Source organism: Betta splendens, chromosome 22, assembly GCF_900634795.4.
Source record: "Betta splendens chromosome 22, fBetSpl5.4, whole genome shotgun sequence".
Lineage (NCBI taxonomy): Eukaryota > Metazoa > Chordata > Actinopteri > Anabantiformes > Osphronemidae > Betta > Betta splendens.
Genome location: NC_040900.2, coordinates 8,956,289 through 8,974,789, shown reverse-complemented (window position 1 = coordinate 8,974,789; position 18,501 = coordinate 8,956,289). Strand labels below are relative to the sequence as shown.

Below are 18,501 nucleotides of genomic sequence, written 5' to 3'. Positions count from 1 at the left end.
GGAGGAGGAGGAGGCGGCACAGTGAAAGTAGAAGGTCCCAGAAGAGAGGTAGAAGGTAGAAGGAGGAGACGAGGAGCAGCCTGACAGCCTGGGCCACTCAATATACTGTAGATGTGTGTGGCAGCTGCCTGACAACCACGTTACAAGCACCTGTTAACACCCACAACCACCACGGGTGACGTGGTGTGAGGTGGGTGAAGGGGGAGGAGGGGAGAGGGGTCTGTGTTGGGGGCGGAGCCAAAACCAGTCTCTAGCTGCTGGTGGTGAGGCGTAAACACGGCAGGCTGGTTCGCCGATGACGGGTCAGACCCGGAGGCACAGTCACGACTGTTTGACGCCAGAAACAAGCTGCTCTGGACTCGAGCTGACGTGTCCTTGGGAAAGACACTGAAAGTGTGTGAATGTGTGTTTTTGTCAAAGCTCTGTATGAGCCACACTGACCTCACTGTCACCACAAGCTGAGGCCCTCTCACCAGACACCTCCAAAAACGTTACCGCGGCACTACCACCTCTGGGTGGTGATGTCAAGGTGACGTCAGTGGTGTCTGTGTTGGAGGAGGAGCCAACAACAGCCTCTGAGCTGCTGGTGGTGCAAACATGGAAGGCTGGTTCGCCTATGACGGGTAAGATCCCACCTACAAACCCGGGACGACCTAAGGCAGGCACAGTCACGATTGTTTGAGGTCAGAGCTGCTGAGCAGCTGAGCTGAAGAAAAGCTGGGACTACAGCCGCTGGTTCCATACCCGGCTTGACTTAAAGTTGTCCCCAGCGTATGAATGTGTGTAAAGCTCCATATGAGTCCACTCAGTGACCACCGCTACTGGTTTGGAAGGCTGGTTCGCCTGTGACGGGTAAGATCCCACCTAATACCCAGAGGCACAGTCACGATAACCTGAGGCTGGTACCTGCCCCCCCCCAGCCTGCACCCGCCCACCCCCCCATTAGAGTGCATGTGTGTGTGTGTGTGTGTGTGTGTGGTAGTGTTGGGTGTCATCAGGTGGTTGCCAACGTGTTGTCAGGTGTCTGCCACACGCATTTATACTGGAAACCTTTAACTACAATAAGGCTGCTCCTGAACTGAGTTAAGAAATTTTCAATTTAATTCAACTTTGTTTACAAAGAGCCGATACATAATAGAGTGATCTCAAGGCCCTTTACAAGGGCCCACACATTGATGACATTTTTCAGTGCTGCCTCACAGCAAAGATGCGGGTTCGATTCCCGCGTGGCCCAGGTGCTTTTCTCTGAGGAGTTTGCATGTTCTCCTCATATCACTGTGTTTCCTCCCACAGTCCAAAGACATGCAGTCATTTCACTGGCTCTAGTGATAGTTAGTTCCTCTCTGTGTATGTGGTTCTGTGATGGATGGAGAGCGGTCCAGCGTAAACGCTGCCTCTCACCCAGATACACACATAGAAAGATATTATTAACTCACACAATCCAGCAGAACCACAGTCTGAGGACAAATGACAGCTGGGATCGGCTCCAGCAGCTGTGCCCCAACATCCCCCCCCCTCCCCCATTGTGAGCTCCTCCTCCTCCCTCCACATTTACAGCCCTCACCTTAGCACCACATTTACCTCCGTTGAGTCATCGGCTCACCGGGTCGTCACCTGTGTTGTTCGAGTCATGGGAGTCACGGTCTGAACATAAAGGTGTCAGGTTCCTGGGATGAGTTGTACAGACTGTACATGAGTGGAGGCCAGTGGTGTCTTAGACCTCTCTGTTTGGTACGTCCGCGTGGTTTGGTCTAGAAGCTTGTTGCTAGAGGTTGATGGCGAGCTGGGCTCGCGTGTTGGCAGCATAAATAATGTAGTTACAGCAGGTTATCAAGCTACGTCAGGTCGTCATACACGATGTACGAAGTTCGTACTGAAAAATGATGATTTGGCAAATGTCAATCATCATGTTTGTATTTTTTACGTTTAATCAATTAGTCTTTTATTATGAGGATGTATTATGTTTATATTAGTAGTTTATATCAGTATATCAGTAGTTTATGTTTATATCAGTAGTTTATATCAGTAGTTTGTGTTTATATTTGATAGGTTGTGTTTTATCAGAAGGTTGTATTTTATTGTACAGTAGTAATAAAATACAACCTTTTTGTTGAGTTACCAAACAGAGCGGTCAAAGACAGACTTCAAATTCTAAATTCATGTCTAAATTTGACCTGACATAGGTATTTATTGACTTATTCACCTTCCATTTTCCAAATTAACACCTACATCTGGATGTGATGCACAACTTAGAAGATAGCACCTTTGTTTTGACCCACACACATATCAACTATAGTTGCCATACATTAGCCAGATTAAAGTCATTAACACATTAACACATACAGTATGTAGTTGAAATATGTATTTGCAATAACTGCATTAAGCCTGTGACCCACTGGCATCACCAGACTTAACTTTATCTGCTTGTGATGCTTTTCCAGGCTTTGACCGTAACTTCTTGCAGTTTCTTTATTTTACTCCCTTTAGCCTTTATGGCTTTAGAACAACATCAGTCACATCTTAATTAACTTACTTTATACTTTAATGTCCCCAAGAGTAAATCTTATGCACAAACACTTGTTTGTTGGACTTTCACGACCTGTAGTTCTGACACAACGTGGTATCTTCTAAGTTCTGCATCAGATTCAGATGTAAATATCTGGAGATATGATAAAAAGACATGACCTGGTAATTGTGATTGGGCTTAATTAATGAATTAAGTGAATTGGAAGAATCAGCTTCACTGTTTCGGTCTGCCTGCCACCCACAGTGCAGTTCTGACATTCTGCCTGGGCAACAGAACACCTGTTCACACCTGACTCAAAATTTTAAAAAAGCTAAATATCACCATGAAGCACCGGGAAACTCCAGCCGGAGGTCGAAGGTCGACCTCTGGGTTGTGTCCGTGGGCACAACCACACTCGTATGGACACTCCTGTGAAAAGAGGGTCTGAGCTGTTATAGGTCAGTAGGTTATCGCCACCTGGTGGTCGTTGAGTCCACTGGCAGAGGAGGAAGCCGGACCAACTCAGTGGGCCTGTGGGTCTGTTGAGAACGTCTGACTGATCTGAGTCCTCATTTTTTAAAGTCTGTGCCAGGGTTTTGTTGGGGTTGAGAAAAGGTCGGCCGATAGTGGAACCTCAGATTCACGAGGAACAATTTGTTTTTGGTTTGTTTTTGCCGTGTGTGAGTTGTGAGTGTAAGAATGAATGCTTTTGCAGTGTGTGAGGTGTGAGTGTGAGAATGAATGCTTTTGCAGTGTGTGAGGTGTGAGTGTGAGAATGAGCGCCTTCCAATCTGAGGCCATCGTCTCCACAGGAAAAGGGTGGCTCTTTGTTGTTAGGGGAGCGCTCCTGCTCCATGCGGACGGGTTAAGCATCTTTTGGTCTTGTTCACGAGTGAGAGAATGAGCGCAACACCGACTGTTGTGGTGGAGAAAGAGCTGACGCTCTTGATTCACTGGTGGATCCACGCTCCTTCTCTCACCTAAGGTCATGACCTTTGACTTATGACCAGACGAACAGGCCGCAACTCGTCCACACGGAGAGGAGCGTTGGGCTTAGGCTTAGAGTAAGGGTTCTCTGACAGCCTGGCATCACTTTTAGATGCCTCCTGGATCCCTTCCAGGTCAGGTGATCCAGACCAGACCCGCGGGAAGAGGCCCTGGGGAAGACCCAGGACAGGACAGACTATGTCTGGACTGCTCCTGGGAGCGCCCTGGGATCCCCCCCGGTGAGCTGGAGGTGGCCAGCGAGTGGGACTGGGGTTAGGGCCATGGTGACCAATTGGAAAACTCGAACAACACAAGTGACGGCCAAGTGAGCGACGACTCAACAAAGGCTAAATGTAGGGGTGAGGTGGGGGCTGGTGCTGCTCCTCCTCCTCCTCCTCCTCCTCCTCCTCCTTCACTAGAAACTTAAAAAAAATAATTGAGAACTATCTCTCTTAATATATTAAAAATATGTTATTAATAGAGTCAAGCAGCTGCAACCCGTACAAGGGGAAAGCAGTTGAAGATGAGGGCGCTCCACCCTCCCTTCAGTCAATAGTATAATAGTATTAGAAGATGGCTGGATGGATGAATAGTCAACCTCCCTCCTTCTAGTCAGCCTCCCTGCCGCCCTCGGCCTGCAGGGATAGGCTCCAGCCCATCCTGCGACCCCGCATGGGATTAAGTGGTAGTCCCTCCTTCTATAGCCAAGCTCCTTCCCTCTAGATGCCTGATGGTCAAGCTTCCTCCCTCCTTGTAGTCAAGCTCCCTCCCTCGCTCCCTCCCTCCCTCTAGTTGGGCTCCTTCCCTCCTTTTAGTCAAGCTCCATGCCTCGCTTTCTCTCCAACCCCCCTCTTTCTAGTCCAGCTCTCTTCCTCCATCACTCTAAACCTCCAAGCTCCCTTCCTCTAGTCAAGCTCGCTTACTCCTTCTTTCTGACCCTCCATGCTCCCTTCCTCACTCTAGTCACGCTCCCTCCCTCTAGTCAACTCTTATTCTCTCCCTCTCTTGCTTCAAGTTCCCTCTTGTCGAGCTTCCTGATGTCTAAGCTCCCTCCCTCTAGTCAAACACTCCTCCCTCCCTTTCTCCCTCCAAGCACCCACCCTCGCTCTAGTCAAGCTCTTTTACTCCCTCCCTCTCACCCTCCATGCTCCTTCCGCCCCTCCCTTTCTCCAACCTCCCTCTTCTGGTCAAACTCTCTCCCTGCCCACTAGTCAAGCTCTTTTACTCCCTCTAGTCAACTGTTATTGTGTCCCTCTCTTGCTCCAAGTTCCCTCATCCCTCTAGTCAAGTTCTTTTCCTCCCTCCCTCTCTCCGTCTAAGCTCCCCCCTGCCCACTAGTCAGGCTCTTTTCCTCCCCTCCTTCCTTTCTCCAAGATCCCTTTCTCCCTTTTGCAGAGCTTCCTGATGTTCAAGCTCCCTCGCTCTCTCCCTGGTTCTAGTCAAACACTTTTCCTCCCTCTCTTTCTCCCTTCAAGCACTCTCCCTCGTTCTAGTCAAGCTCTCTTACTCCCTCCCTTTCACCCTCCAAGCTCCCTCCCTGCCTCTACTCTATATGTTCAAGCTTACTCCCTCTCAACCTCTAAGCTTCATTCCTCCCTTTAGTCAAGCACTTTTCCTCCCTCCCTCGCTCTAGTCAAGCACTTTTCCTCCCTTTCTCTTACCTTTTATGCTCCCTCCATCTCTCCCTCTCTCCAGCGTCCCTCATTCTAGTCAGCTCTCTTTTTCTGTCTGTCTCATCCTCCAAACTCCCTCCCTCTAGTCAAGCTGTCTTAAGACCCCCCTCCAAGCTCCCTTTATTCCACCTTCTCTCCAACCTTTCTCTTTCTAGTCACGCTCTTCGTCCCTCCCTCCCTCTAGTTAAGCGCTCTTCCTTCCTCCCTCCCTTCCTCCCTCCAAACCTTCTTTTTTTTAGTCAAGCTCTTTTTTCTCTCCTTACCCACCCCCAAATCCTATCTTCATCTTCCTTAGCCACTCTTACCCTCTCCCTAAGCCCCTCCATCTCCCTCCTTATATCTCTCCAAGCTCCATCCCTTCCGTCTCTCCAAGCTCCCTCTCTCTCCCTCCTTCTCTCTCTCTCCAAACTCTGTCTCTTCCTACTGTTCTTTCCAAGCACCCTCCCTTTCCCTCTCTCCCTCACTCATTCTCTCTCCAAGCTCCCTCTCTCCCTTCTTCTCTCTCTCTCCAAACTTTATCTCTTTCTACTGTTCTCTCCAAGCTGCCTCCCTTTCCTTTTCCCTTTCTCTCTCTCTCTCTCTTTCTTTGTTTTTGCTTTCCTTAGGGACATTCAGCGTCACTGGACGAGCAACACCAGAGCTGAAGGTCAGAATCCTGATAACAGATGCAGCTGTAGAGGCTGGAGAACTTCGCCCAGGGTTTCCTTGATGACAGAGACCAAATGTTGACCATAGGACCTAGACAGAGATGTCATCACATGTGCTTCCGGAGGTTCAGTGCAGTAAGTCATCAATTACCTTAGTAATCGTAGTGACATAAAGTGGTGATAAGTTTAAACTGACTGTAGATGTAATGACGTATGTTAACAATACATCTGTTGATGTTTCTTCTTCTTGCAGCCTGCACCTCTCCGATCCCTGCAGCGCCGACGCAGAGGAGCCTCCGGATCCCAACCACGTAGAGGAAGTGATCACTGCATCCTCTGTGCTGCTGGGCTTGGAAGCTCTTCAACTCACTGTTGGTCTCCCTCTGAGCAGAAGACGGTCAAGACGAGACATCAACAATAAGTTTCATAGATGATGTACAAACATCTGTTATAAGCTTCAATAAATCAATTCAATGTTAAACATATACTTTTCTTTGTTTTGCTTCATGTTTAAGTTCCACTGTGTGATTGTGACTATGTTGGTTCATTTGTCCATATCAACTTCTTTACTTCACTACTGTCATATCACAAGTCTGTATTATCCATTTACTGTTTTATTTTGGTAATTACACCACGTCACCATTGCAATATGACACCAAAGTAATGTGAATGCATAGGTGCACGGTCACTGTGCTTTAGATATGTTAATGTTGATGCTAAGACGCAAGTCGTTGGTTAATTGTACTGAGCCCAATGTGTATTTTTTCTGTATAGCAGCATATGATCCTTCATGAAAGGAACATTTCAATAAAACGTGAACACTGCTTACTTCTATTGCCAATTCCCCATTAAAAGTGAAACAATGACAGGAACTGTATTGACTGAAATCAACCCATGTCTAGTTTTGAAAAAAACAAAAAAACAATTTTCACTTGCTTTCAATATTTGACTGTGGTGGAAATTTCCCATAAAGAGGCAGATGAGAAAGTTGTCTTTTGTGAGATTTATTATAAAAATAAAGGAAACTTAAAATAATGGGGAAAGCAAATAAAAAGCATGGATGTTGATCCTGCACATCAACAAACCAAAATCTATATATATCGATATATCAAATTACATTACATAAATTTAGATATTAACTGCATAGAAGGAAGAAAAAATTTTCCCATAACACTCCCCCCTTTTGATTACACATTAATCAAACACTAAAATAATAAAAATTGTCAAACATTGCATTTTGTAATAACGGCCCTTACAAATGAAACAGTGAGTGTATTACCTCATCAAGATTCACAAATACACCTTTACATAAAATACAAGTAACTTAGGGATAAAAGGTTGGGAGCTGTTTTGGTGGGTAGTTATACAAGAATAACCTGTGTATGAGCATGTGAAGAAAATAAGCCAATAATCATATTTGTATCAGATTATATTTTGTGATCAGATAGCCTAAGATCATCAACAAAGTCATTACGTGAAATAGAGTCGGGGTTTCTGAACATAGTGCATTGTGTCATTTAATACAAGTGTGTTACTGAGGTCGCACGCATGACCTCTAACCAGTGGGATAACTGATTTCCGCTTGTGTTGTCTTTCATCTGTAGATGAAGGATAAAAATTGTACCAGTGAATAAAGTGATTGTGAGCAAATAAAACACCAAATCAACTTTAGGATATTTAAACTCAGTGTCGTTGTGAAATTTTCTCATTCAAAAATAGTGTGTAAAGTTACATGGAAACATCATATGATCAAGGCAATAATCAAACGGTTAGATTGTTTCCAACCTGTGTGTAGATGCATTGACAGTTTGAAGGAGTTCTTCAGGTTGTGATCAGCTGATCACAGAGACAATTGGGATTTGTTATCACCGCCAGGTTTCCTCCCAATGTCGCCTGTGTCACTGTCACTCTCTTGATGAGAAGAGTCTACACGTCGTCCAGCGTTGACAACTCAAGGCTGCTCGTGTGTGTGTTTTCTCAGGAACGTGTGTGTAGATGTATGGTCTGATAGTGTGATTCACCGGTGCAGCTTCAGGCGGCGCTTGGCTCACACCTTTAGCTGAACGGTCAACGCAGCCTCGCCTCAGTGCGTGTGTGTGAGCAAGGGGGGGTCGTTCTTCTCAGTTCTTTTCGTTAGTGGAGAATTCTCCATGTGGTGTAGATGGAGGGTCGTCTGTCGGATCCGGGACCTTCCTGCAGTGGATGGAGTGAATCCAAGTCGCTCTCTCTGTGATCTTCACAGCCATGTGGATCATCAGAAGGACCTGGAAGGAGCCTTGCCACCATTTGGAGTCCCAATGCTTCCTCCTGAACTCCTTAACGATCGCTCAGTCCCCTGGTTGGATGGTGTAATGGTCCTGTCGCCTGTTTTCACCTGTTGGAAAATCTGAATTGTGGGGAAAAAAAGTGTTTGGGCGGCGTAGCTGCCCATCAGGCCCAAACCAGACTCCATGGCTACAGGAGGAACCATTCGTCTGCCAGAGTCTGCATTCCTGTGAGGTAAAGAACGTTTAAAGCACAGGGAGAAATGAGGCAGGAGAGGGTAGAGAGAGTTAGCGAGGAAAGGAGGATCAGGAGAGGGAACAAGGATGGGGAGAGGGAGGGGATTGCCGGGCAGTGACCATTGCAGGAGAAAAAAAGTGGTCACTGATGGTGTGAGTCAGACAGTTACAAACAGCATTAGCTGTGGGTGGCAACGTCCAGAAAAGCAGCAACCTAATCATGATGTAAGATAGGTTTGCAATTAGACTTCAAAAGCTTCCAATGCTTCCACAGATCACCAAAGTGTAACGCCAAAAGCATCTGTGGAGTCTGTGTAGATGGTAACAGACTCTTCTTTTGCTAATTACTAGCTTCAGTCAATGCGATCAACTCTGCAGCCTGAGCAGAGTAGCCAGACTTCAAGACGACATGAGGAGTGCAGACTGCATACCCAACCTGACATTGGTGCGAAGCAGGGTCTCTAGAGATGGAGCCATCAACAAAGAGAACGAGGTCACAGTTAGGAAGTGACACCTCTGCTTGGAGGCACCGTGGGCCTCATCCACTGTTTGGTAAAAGGTCGCGTAGGGTCAGGCAGACCCAATGTAGGAGCAGACTGAAGAGCAGGTTTGAAGTCGATGAATGCCTGTTTAGTCTCAGATGTCCACATGAGGCGAGAGGTGGACGAAGAGGATGTCTGCATCAGAGCTCTGAGTGGAGCCTCCAAGACGGCGCAGTTAGGAATTAAATTCCTGCAATAAGAGCACATGCCTAGAAAGGACATAAGCTGTTTGTATGTGCACGGTTTAGGCAGGTTCTGAATAGCTTCAGCTCCTTCAGGTAAAATGGATTTCCCTTCAGCGGTAATGATGGGACCTAGGAAGGTGACCTTAGTCTGAACAAACTAATTTGGACTGGCTCGCTTTGTGGCCTGCAGCGTGCAGGTATTTCAGCAGCTTGATCGTGTCTGCTGTGCAAGTTTCCTGATTCTCACTGCAGATCATCAATTCAACGTACTGCAGTAGGGCGGTGCCTGGGGACAAAACAAGATCATCCACGCTGTCTTTAATGCCATATTGTAGATTGTAGGGCTTTCTGAATACCCCTGACAGAGTCTGGTAAAGACTTTCCGTTAAATTCAAAAGCAAATCAGAATTGACTGTCTTTGTGGACGAGCAGGCTGAAAAAGCATTGGCCAAATCGACAACTAAAAAGACTTTTTGCCATAGGCAGAATCTGAGAAAGAATGGTGTAGGGGTTCGGTACCGTAGGCGCGCGTAGTTGGACCGCCGCATTTACTGCTTGCAGATCCTGGACAAACCTCCATTCTGATGGCTGTCCCTTGTCTTGATTTTCTTCCGGGAAAAGTGGGGTCCTCACGGGAGAGTTGCACATGGGACGATGACTCCTGCTTTCAAAAGAGAGTTAAACTCTCTCTTTAAAGGGTATATTTACATGGTTTGTGGTCAGATTTAGGTGTGATGACCACTGGGTCGCACCCTTTGATTAAACCTACATCATACTGTATTTGTGTGTGGCCCACAGGGAAGCAGGAACTTCCGGTAAGGCTGGATACTGTGTCAGCGCGTCCTCCAACAAAAACACGTGGTGTGGAATGTTGAGGTACCGAGTGCACTGTGCGCTGCGCATGAAAGTTGGACTGAAAAAGTTTCTTGTAAGCATGCAAGGTAGGTCAATACATCACATTTATGTCGGAAGTCGCTTGCCAGTCTCCTTCCCGTTGACATCTGTCCACGAAAGGACCCAAGTCCTGCTATCTGTCTCCGTCATGCTTTGACAGGAGGACATGTGGATCTGCGGAATAAGCATCAACAAATCTCTCTTGTTCATTAGTGAAAGAAATTGCAAGCGCAAAAGAGAGAGATTGAGGTCAATTTGTCAGTGTGTGTGCGTAACCACGATTTTTCAAAGTTCTCATCAGGACCAGTGGACACATGTGCTGCACTGTACAAGACAGGTCAGATGCATCTCTAACTGGGCATATGTTTGAAAGCAGAAATAAATGTTTGAGTGTCTTGCCATCTGATGTTGAGCAAGACAGAGGAACAGTAAGTTTTTCTTTTATTGTCTGGCCAGACTAACCTATAGTGTACGCAAACCGTCCACTCAGTGTGTGTGTGTGTGTATGTGTGTATGGTGGTGGTGTGCAAGCTTCCACAGAGTCTTTCTTCGTCGCCACTCCTATCCTTAATCCCTCCTAACTTTTTGGCATTTCAGTCTTTCCCTGCGTTCTCATTCTTTAAACAACAGATGCCCTGAGATTTGGATTAATTCAATTTCCTCTAAGGTTTTAACTTTGCTCGTACAGAGCTGTCACTCCTTTTCTTCCAATTTCTCTTTTAAATCGCGTATGTCCTTCACACTGAGTGATCCCCCTTCTCGAAACCCATAATCTTTTGTCCAGTTGTGAAGACATGACACGCACTCATTACCATATTTACGTCTCATTAATTTCGTAAGGCTGCTGTCCAGTGGTGGAGACTTAGATTGCCCCGAGCTCTCTTCCCAGAAGTAATCCCTCACCGTCAGGCCCCTCTAAGACCCGGATCCCTCGTATCTCGAGAAAACTTCCTTCTGCGTAAGCACTCCCTCTTTCGGAAGCCGTCTTTTTTCTTGTCCCCCAGACTCTGTGTGGACTGCGCTCAGATCTGCACACTTGTTTGTTACCCCCCCAGTACAGACAAAAGCTCGGTTCCAAGAGCCAACCCTGAGCAGACTTGACCTAATTAAGTAATTATATTGATTGTTGTTCCTAATTATTAAATTTTGGAAAGTTTCAGCGAAATAGTAGATGTTTTAGAATTATTATTTTTACCTCTCTTTCCCTAAACCAAATGATCAGAACCTTGGAAACCTTAATACCTGGAACCAAATATCAACCCACCCTTTTTTTGCTTCCAACAAGTCGCAAAAAAAACTGAATCTCTCTCACCGAGCCAAGTCAGAGGCGATCCAGACGTGTGGGCAGACTTCCTACTCAGAAAGCTGTAGAGGTTTGGAGGCTGAGCGAACCTAGTCGTCAGGACCGCCGTCCAGACGACCTGCAGCAGGATCCTGTTCGTGACGCCAAGAACTGTGGTGGAAAACTTTAGAATAAAGGCAGATGAGAGAGAGAGTGCGATTTATTGAAATAACAAAGTAAATAAAGAATAATGAGAAAAGCAAATCAAAAGTCAGCTGGGGAGATCAGAACAAACGACTAGGGTGGAACGTCTGTCTAACCCAATCAAATTACATGCACTATCTCTTCCATGTCACCACGTATGTGTCAAGATGTTTACATTCTCACACCTGCACCATTGGCATCTAAGTATCAGGGAACACGGAGCGTTAAGTCTCAACAGAGAGAAAGACACGACTCCCCGGCCCCTAGAGTCTACTAGGCAGAGACAACCATGAACAATCTAAATGAAAAGTACTTAAAACATATGAATGACAAAACATAAGATAACATAAATCTTAACCCAAATGAGAATAGGAGAGAAACCATTTTTCCCATAACAGCAGTAAAACAGATTCATAGAAGTCGATTACAGAAACCTTGAGTCAGGCTTATGTAAACACAAGCAGCAAAAAACAAACTTACACAACGGTGGAGCCAAAAACAGGATGTTCCTCATGCTGATCTGCATGTTAGTGGACAAACCACTGTCTGTGCACCACAGCACCTTCATGTAGGCAACTAAGTGACAGCATGAGACCATACACATCCTTAGGAGCATCTCCTGATGGTTCTTCATCATCATTACCAGATTTCATAAGTGACAAACAAAGGTTTTTTTTAGGTTGTTAAAGCATCACTCATCGTTTTGAATAATTAGTGAGTTGATGATGTAAATATTTTGCTCTCTAATATAAAAAGTAAAATTAACATTTAGAAAAAAATTGTTTACCTGTTTATTAAACCCGTTTAACATGAGTAAACATTCAGGCAACAGTTTAAAGTGGGTCCAGTTTCTTTGCTGCAGCAAAACAAACAGCTCTGATGAGTTAAATATTACTGATACGCATGTGAGGACAACAACGTGTACAGATACAGTCTCTTATTGGTTGTGTGCTGTAACCATGACGAGATGGAATTCCCCTACCTACTAATAGGAGAAAGAACTAGAAAGTTCTTTTCCCGACCCAACAGAGACACTGAGAGGTAGGACATTTTACAGCTAAGCTAAAATTGTGGATTTTACTTGTATTTTCTGACCAGTCCAACTAAATTGTGCTCAGAAAGAAGTTTACTTACTTTACCTGCGTATTTCAGTCAAGTTTTTTATAAGAATTTCTAATTAATATCAAACAAATTGTTTTGTTTATGTTAAATGCCCGTTAGCATTAGCATGTTAGCTGGACGCTGTAGGTAGACTTAGCAAGCTAGCTGGAAGCTGACGGTAGCATTATTCAGCTGCTAAAACACCATCTATTTTGTCCCACTCACCTCTCAGACCCTCCCTTCTCAGGGACACATTCTCTGGTGAACTGATCACGGCCTCAGTTTACAGTATGTGGCAGAATTAAAATGTCCAGACAAAGTCAGACAGTCCACATATAGGAAACACTAGCCAGCAGCAGTTGTAGTAGCAAAAGTAACAGTATTATCACTATTCTACTGCGTGGTTGCGTGAGTTACCTAAAAATGTGCATGATGCGTTAGAGGGAAAGCGTCTGTAAGTGATCAAGGCCGTCTAGTTGTGCGCGAAGAAAACAAGATGGCGGCGGCCGCCTTTACTTACACAAGATGACGGCTAAGCCCAGCGCATAGGCGCATATCTTTGTTGTTTGCAAACAAAGTGTTTTAGTACTAAATTTGGACAGAGGGGTTCGGGATAAAACCCAGCTCACAACCCCAAAAGCTCTTAAACACAGAGCAATGAAAAACAGAAAGATCACGTCAACAAAGCAGATAACCCGAAGATGTGCGGCGGCATAGTCACGTGACAATAACACAACGACAGGTTAATTAGACCTTACACGGCTCGTACAGTCAGCGAAATAAAAGGCGAATACTGCATTTACTGACCACCTATAAAGTCCTGAACGCCGCGCTCATATTTAAGGAAATCCCTCTCGTCTTACCGAGTTGTTAGTGCTGCTGGCGCGATCATCAGCGTGCCTGCTGTCCGTTCCACGCGCTTATTTGCGCTGTTTCACGCTGTAGCTCTCGCTGGCCGGTGATCAGCTGAGTCTCTGTCATAGACACGCCTTCCTCCATGTGCGCTGCTTCAGCGACCTGAAGCAGGTTGATTGTTATATTAGTTTTACTCTAATCAGCAATTTTAATGTGTTTGTTTCAGTCAACACTTTTTTTGCTACTGCACTAAATAAACAGTTATGGTTTCATAATCTGAAAAGTGTAAAGCAGCAGGTTGTTTTAAATACTAATTGTATATGATTTATTATTACTTGATTTAGTCAATTGAATTTGGATTTACTGCATGTAACATTTACTGCCTGGTGTGTGATTAAGTTTATAAATTAAAAGCATCACTACTGACTTTGTCCCAACTTAAGTCCTGACTCTGAAAGTCTGGATGTATTAAAATAATCTGACCTTTTGAACTGAGGCTGTCTGAAACAGCTGCTGCTGACTTGATGTTATAAAGTTGCTGTTTCAACAGTGAAGAACAACTGTGTTAAATGCTGGTAAACTAAACTCTTTTAGTCAGTTTTATCATTGTGAATAAAAACTAACATTAGCTATAGAGTTCTGCTGCTCACAAATAACATTTATTTAACCAATATTATTACTGCAGCATGATTTAAACATAAGTATGTGTACACACAACAACATCTTTGAGTTTATAACATCATGTTTTCATAACTACTTAAACTATTGAAGCTGAGTTGAACATGCTTTTTCCTGACTCTTACTTATCCAGGTTTTTAAAGGTGTGTAAAACTTTCTGAGCACTAGTCAGCATTCAGCCTTTAACTGTGTAAATGTGAAGCTTCATTCTGTAACTACTATTTTAGTCAAATAACCTTTAATGTTATGTGTCATTACAGATTACAAACCCCAAAGCGAAAGAATATACAGAGGATTGACAGAGATTGAAGGCTGAGAAGGAGGTGAAGAGAAGAGAAGAGAAGGTAAAGGCTGAGGAGGAGGCTGAAGAGAAGGTGAAGGCTGAGGAGGAGGTGGAGGAGAAGGTGAAGGCTGAGAAGGAGGCGGTGATGAAGAAGGCGAAGGTGGAGGACGTGACGGCGGCGATGAAGGAGGCGAAGGTGGAGGACGGGAAGGCGGAGGAGGAGACGCTGGAGGAGTTGGAGGCGGAGCTGAAGGCGGTGTTGGAGGCGGCGCTAGAGGCGGTGGCGAAGCTGGAGGCGAAGCTGGAGGCGGAGCTGCAGGCGAAGCTGCAGGCGGCGGTGGAGGAGGAGAAGCTGGAGGAGTTGGAGGCGGAGCTGAAGGCGGTGTTGGAGGCGGCGCTAGAGGCGGTGGCGAAGCTGCAGGCGGCGGTGGGGGAGGTGGAGGAGGCGGTGGCAAAGGAGGAGGCGGCGGAGGAGATGGAGGAAGTGGCGAAGGAGGAGGAGTTGAACAGGGCGGCGGTGGTGGCGAAGCTAGAGGCGCAGCTGGAGAAGCTGGAGGCGGAGCTGAAGGCGAAGCTGGAGGCGAAGCTGCAGGTGGCGGCGGTGGTGGAGACGGAGGAGGCAGCAGCCGAGGAGGCAGGGCCAGAGGAGCCAGCAGAGGAGGAGAAGCCAGACAAGGCTCCGGTGGAGGAACTGGAGGAGGCGACGGAGGCGGCAGAGGAGGAGGTGACGGAGGAGAGGATGAGACATAGACTGAAGGACCAGGTAAGGTTAAGGAAGTGGAGAGAAATGGAATGGATGAAGAGATATAGGGAGGTAGAAGAACAATGGAAGGAGGAAGATAGACAAATGAAGGAGAGTAACGAGAAGGAGATTAGAGAATTGAAACAACGTAAAAAGGAATGGATACGGATGGGAGAGGAGGAACAAAGACTACAGAAGAAAATTGAAAAGACAAAAAAGAAAGAAGAACAGAAAAGAGAAAAGGAGGAGATAAAGTTGATGAAGTTAAGAGAAAATGAATGGAGGGAGAATAATAAGAAAAAATTAAAAGAATGGAAGGAAAGAGAGAAAATATTGAATGTGAGTAACGAGGAGGAGATCAAGGAAATAAAGAACCTAAGAAAACAATGGATACAGATGATGAAGGAGGATGAAAAACTACGGAAGGAGATTGAAAAAGAAAGAAAGAAAGAAAAAAAGACAAGAGAGAAGGAGGAGGTGAGGTTGGCAAAGTTAAGAGAGAAGGAGTGGAGGGAGAATAGGAAGAAAAAAGAAGAAGAATGGAATGAGAGAGAGAAACAATTGAAGGAGAGTAACAAGGAGCTGCGTAAGATATCTACAGAACTAAGAAAACTCAGCATGCAGGATATAAAGGAGTTGAAAGAACTACTGATAAAGAAGGAGAAGAGAAACGAGAAAGCACTAAGACGAGAGATAAGGAGGAGGTGGGGTTGAAGTTAAGAAAAATGAAGAAGAAAATCCACCTGAAGAAAGTCGAAAAGACCAAAAAAGAAGAATAGAAAAGACAGAAAGTGGCAAAGTAAAAGGAGGAGGACAAGGAGGAAGAAAAAGGAGGAGGAGAAATAAATTGGAGGAGGAGGAGGAGGAGGAGAAATAAAGGTAAGAGGGAGGAGGAGGGGAAACAAAGGGAGGAGGAGGAGGAGGAGGCGGCACAGTGAAAGTAGAAGGTCCCAGAAGAGAGGTAGAAGGTAGAAGGAGGAGACGAGGAGCAGCCTGACAGCCTGGGCCACTCAATGTACTGTAGATGTGTGTGGCAGCTGCCTGACAACCACGTTACAAGCACCTGTTAACACCCACAACCACCACGGGTGACGTGGTGTGAGGTGGGTGAAGGGGGAGGAGGGGAGAGGGGTCTGTGTTGGGGGCGGAGCCAAAACCAGTCTCTAGCTGCTGGTGGTGAGGCGTAAACACGGCAGGCTGGTTCGCCGATGACGGGTCAGACCCGGAGGCACAGTCACGACTGTTTGACGCCAGAAACAAGCTGCTCTGGACTCGAGCTGACGTGTCCTTGGGAAAGACACTGAAAGTGTGTGAATGTGTGTTTTTGTCAAAGCTCTGTATGAGCCACACTGACCTCACTGTCACCACAAGCTGAGGCCCTCTCACCAGACACCTCCAAAAACGTTACCGCGGCACCACCACCTCTGGGTGGTGATGTCAAGGTGACGTCAGTGGTGTCTGTGTTGGAGGAGGAGCCAACAACAGCCTCTGAGCTGCTGGTGGTGCAAACATGGAAGGCTGGTTCGCCTATGACGGGTAAGATCCCACCTACAAACCCGGGACGACCTAAGGCAGGCACAGTCACGATTGTTTGAGGTCAGAGCTGCTGAGCAGCTGAGCTGAAGAAAAGCTGGGACTACAGCCGCTGGTTCCATACCCGGCTTGACTTAAAGTTGTCCCCAGCGTATGAATGTGTGTAAAGCTCCATATGAGTCCACTCAGTGACCACCGCTACTGGTTTGGAAGGCTGGTTCGCCTGTGACGGGTAAGATCCCACCTAATACCCAGAGGCACAGTCACGATAACCTGAGGCTGGTACCTGCCCCCCCAGCCTGCACCCGCCCACCCCCCCATTAGAGTGCATGTGTGTGTGTGTGTGTGGTAGTGTTGGGTGTCATCAGGTGGTTGCCAACGTGTTGTCAGGTGTCTGCCACACGCATTTATACTGGAAACCTTTAACTACAATAAGGCTGCTCCTGAACTGAGCTAAGAAATTTTCAATTTAATTCAACTTTGTTTACAAAGAGCCGATACATAATAGAGTGATCTCAAGGCCCTTTACAAGGGCCCACACATTGATGACATTTTTCAGTGCTGCCTCACAGCAAAGATGCGGGTTCGATTCCCGCGTGGCCCAGGTGCTTTTCTCTGAGGAGTTTGCATGTTCTCCTCATATCACTGTGTTTCCTCCCACAGTCCAAAGACATGCAGTCATTTCACTGGCTCTAGTGATAGTTAGTTCCTCTCTGTGTATGTGGTTCTGTGATGGATGGAGACCGGTCCAGCGTAACCGCTGCCTCTCACCCAGATACACACATAGAAAGATATTATTAACTCACACAATCCAGCAGAACCACAGTCTGAGGACAAATGACAGCTGGGATCGGCTCCAGCAGCTGTGCCCCAACATCCCCCCCTCCCCCATTGTGAGCTCCTCCTCCTCCCTCCACATTTACAGCCCTCACCTTAGCACCACATTTACCTCCGTTGAGTCATCGGCTCACCGGGTCGTCACCTGTGTTGTTCGAGTCATGGGAGTCACGGTCTGAACATAAAGGTGTCAGGTTCCTGGGATGAGTTGTACAGACTGTACATGAGTGGAGGCCAGTGGTGTCTTAGACCTCTCTGTTTGGTCTAGAAGGTTGTTGCTAGAGGTTGATGGCGAGCTGGGCTCGCGTGTTGGCAGCATAAATAATGTAGTTACAGCAGGTTATCAAGCTACGTCAGGTCGTCATACACGATGTACGAAGTTCGTACTGAAAAATGATGATTTGGCAAATGTCAATCATCATGTTTGTATTTTCTACGCTTGATCACTTAGTCTTTTATTATGAGGATGTATTATGTTTATATTAGTAGTATATATCAGTATATCAGTAGTTTATGTTTATATCAGAAGTTTATATCAGTAGTTTGTGTTTATATTTGATAGGTTGTGTTTTATCAGAAGGTTGTATTTTATTGTACAGTAGTAATAAAATACAACCTTTTTGTTGAGTTACCAAACAGAGCGGTCAAAGACAGACTTCAAATTCTAAATTCATGTCTAAATTTGACCTGACATAGGTATTTATTGACTTATTCACCTTCCATTTTCCAAATTAACACCTACATCTGGATGTGATGCACAACTTAGAAGATAGCACCTTTGTTTTGACCCACACACGTATCAACTATAGTTGCCATACATTAGCCAGATTAAAGTCATTAACACATTAACACATACAGTATGTAGTTGAAATATGTATTTGCAATAACTGCATTAAGCCTGTGACCCACTGGCATCACCAGACTTAACTTTATCTGCTTGTGATGCTTTTCCAGGCTTTGACCGTAACTTCTTGCAGTTTCTTAATTTTACTCCCTTTAGCCTTTATGGCTTTAGAACAACATCAGTCACATCTTAATTAACTTACTTTAT

At 45.7% G+C, this 18,501-nt stretch overlaps 2 long non-coding RNA genes across 3 annotated transcripts; one reads left to right on the top strand and one right to left on the bottom strand.

The window, feature by feature from the left end:
• Positions 1-150: 150 nt before the first annotated feature.
• LOC129603616 (uncharacterized) lies at positions 151-6,207 on the top strand. The gene is made up of 3 exons (XR_008693692.1): positions 151-3,229; positions 3,268-5,948; positions 6,067-6,207. It is a non-coding gene; the product is annotated as an uncharacterized LOC129603616 (long non-coding RNA).
• Positions 6,208-6,364: 157 nt separating this feature from the next.
• On the bottom strand, positions 6,365-12,059 carry LOC121201959 (uncharacterized). Of its 2 annotated transcripts, none has more exons than XR_005897200.2 (3): positions 11,902-12,059; positions 7,599-11,401; positions 6,365-7,411 (listed from the first exon to the last, which is right to left on the bottom strand). It is a non-coding gene; the product is annotated as an uncharacterized LOC121201959 (long non-coding RNA). The 2 variants fall into 2 exon arrangements; XR_008693688.1 differs by having other exon boundaries at positions 6,392-10,109; positions 11,248-11,401.
• Positions 12,060-18,501: the final 6,442 nt, after the last annotated feature.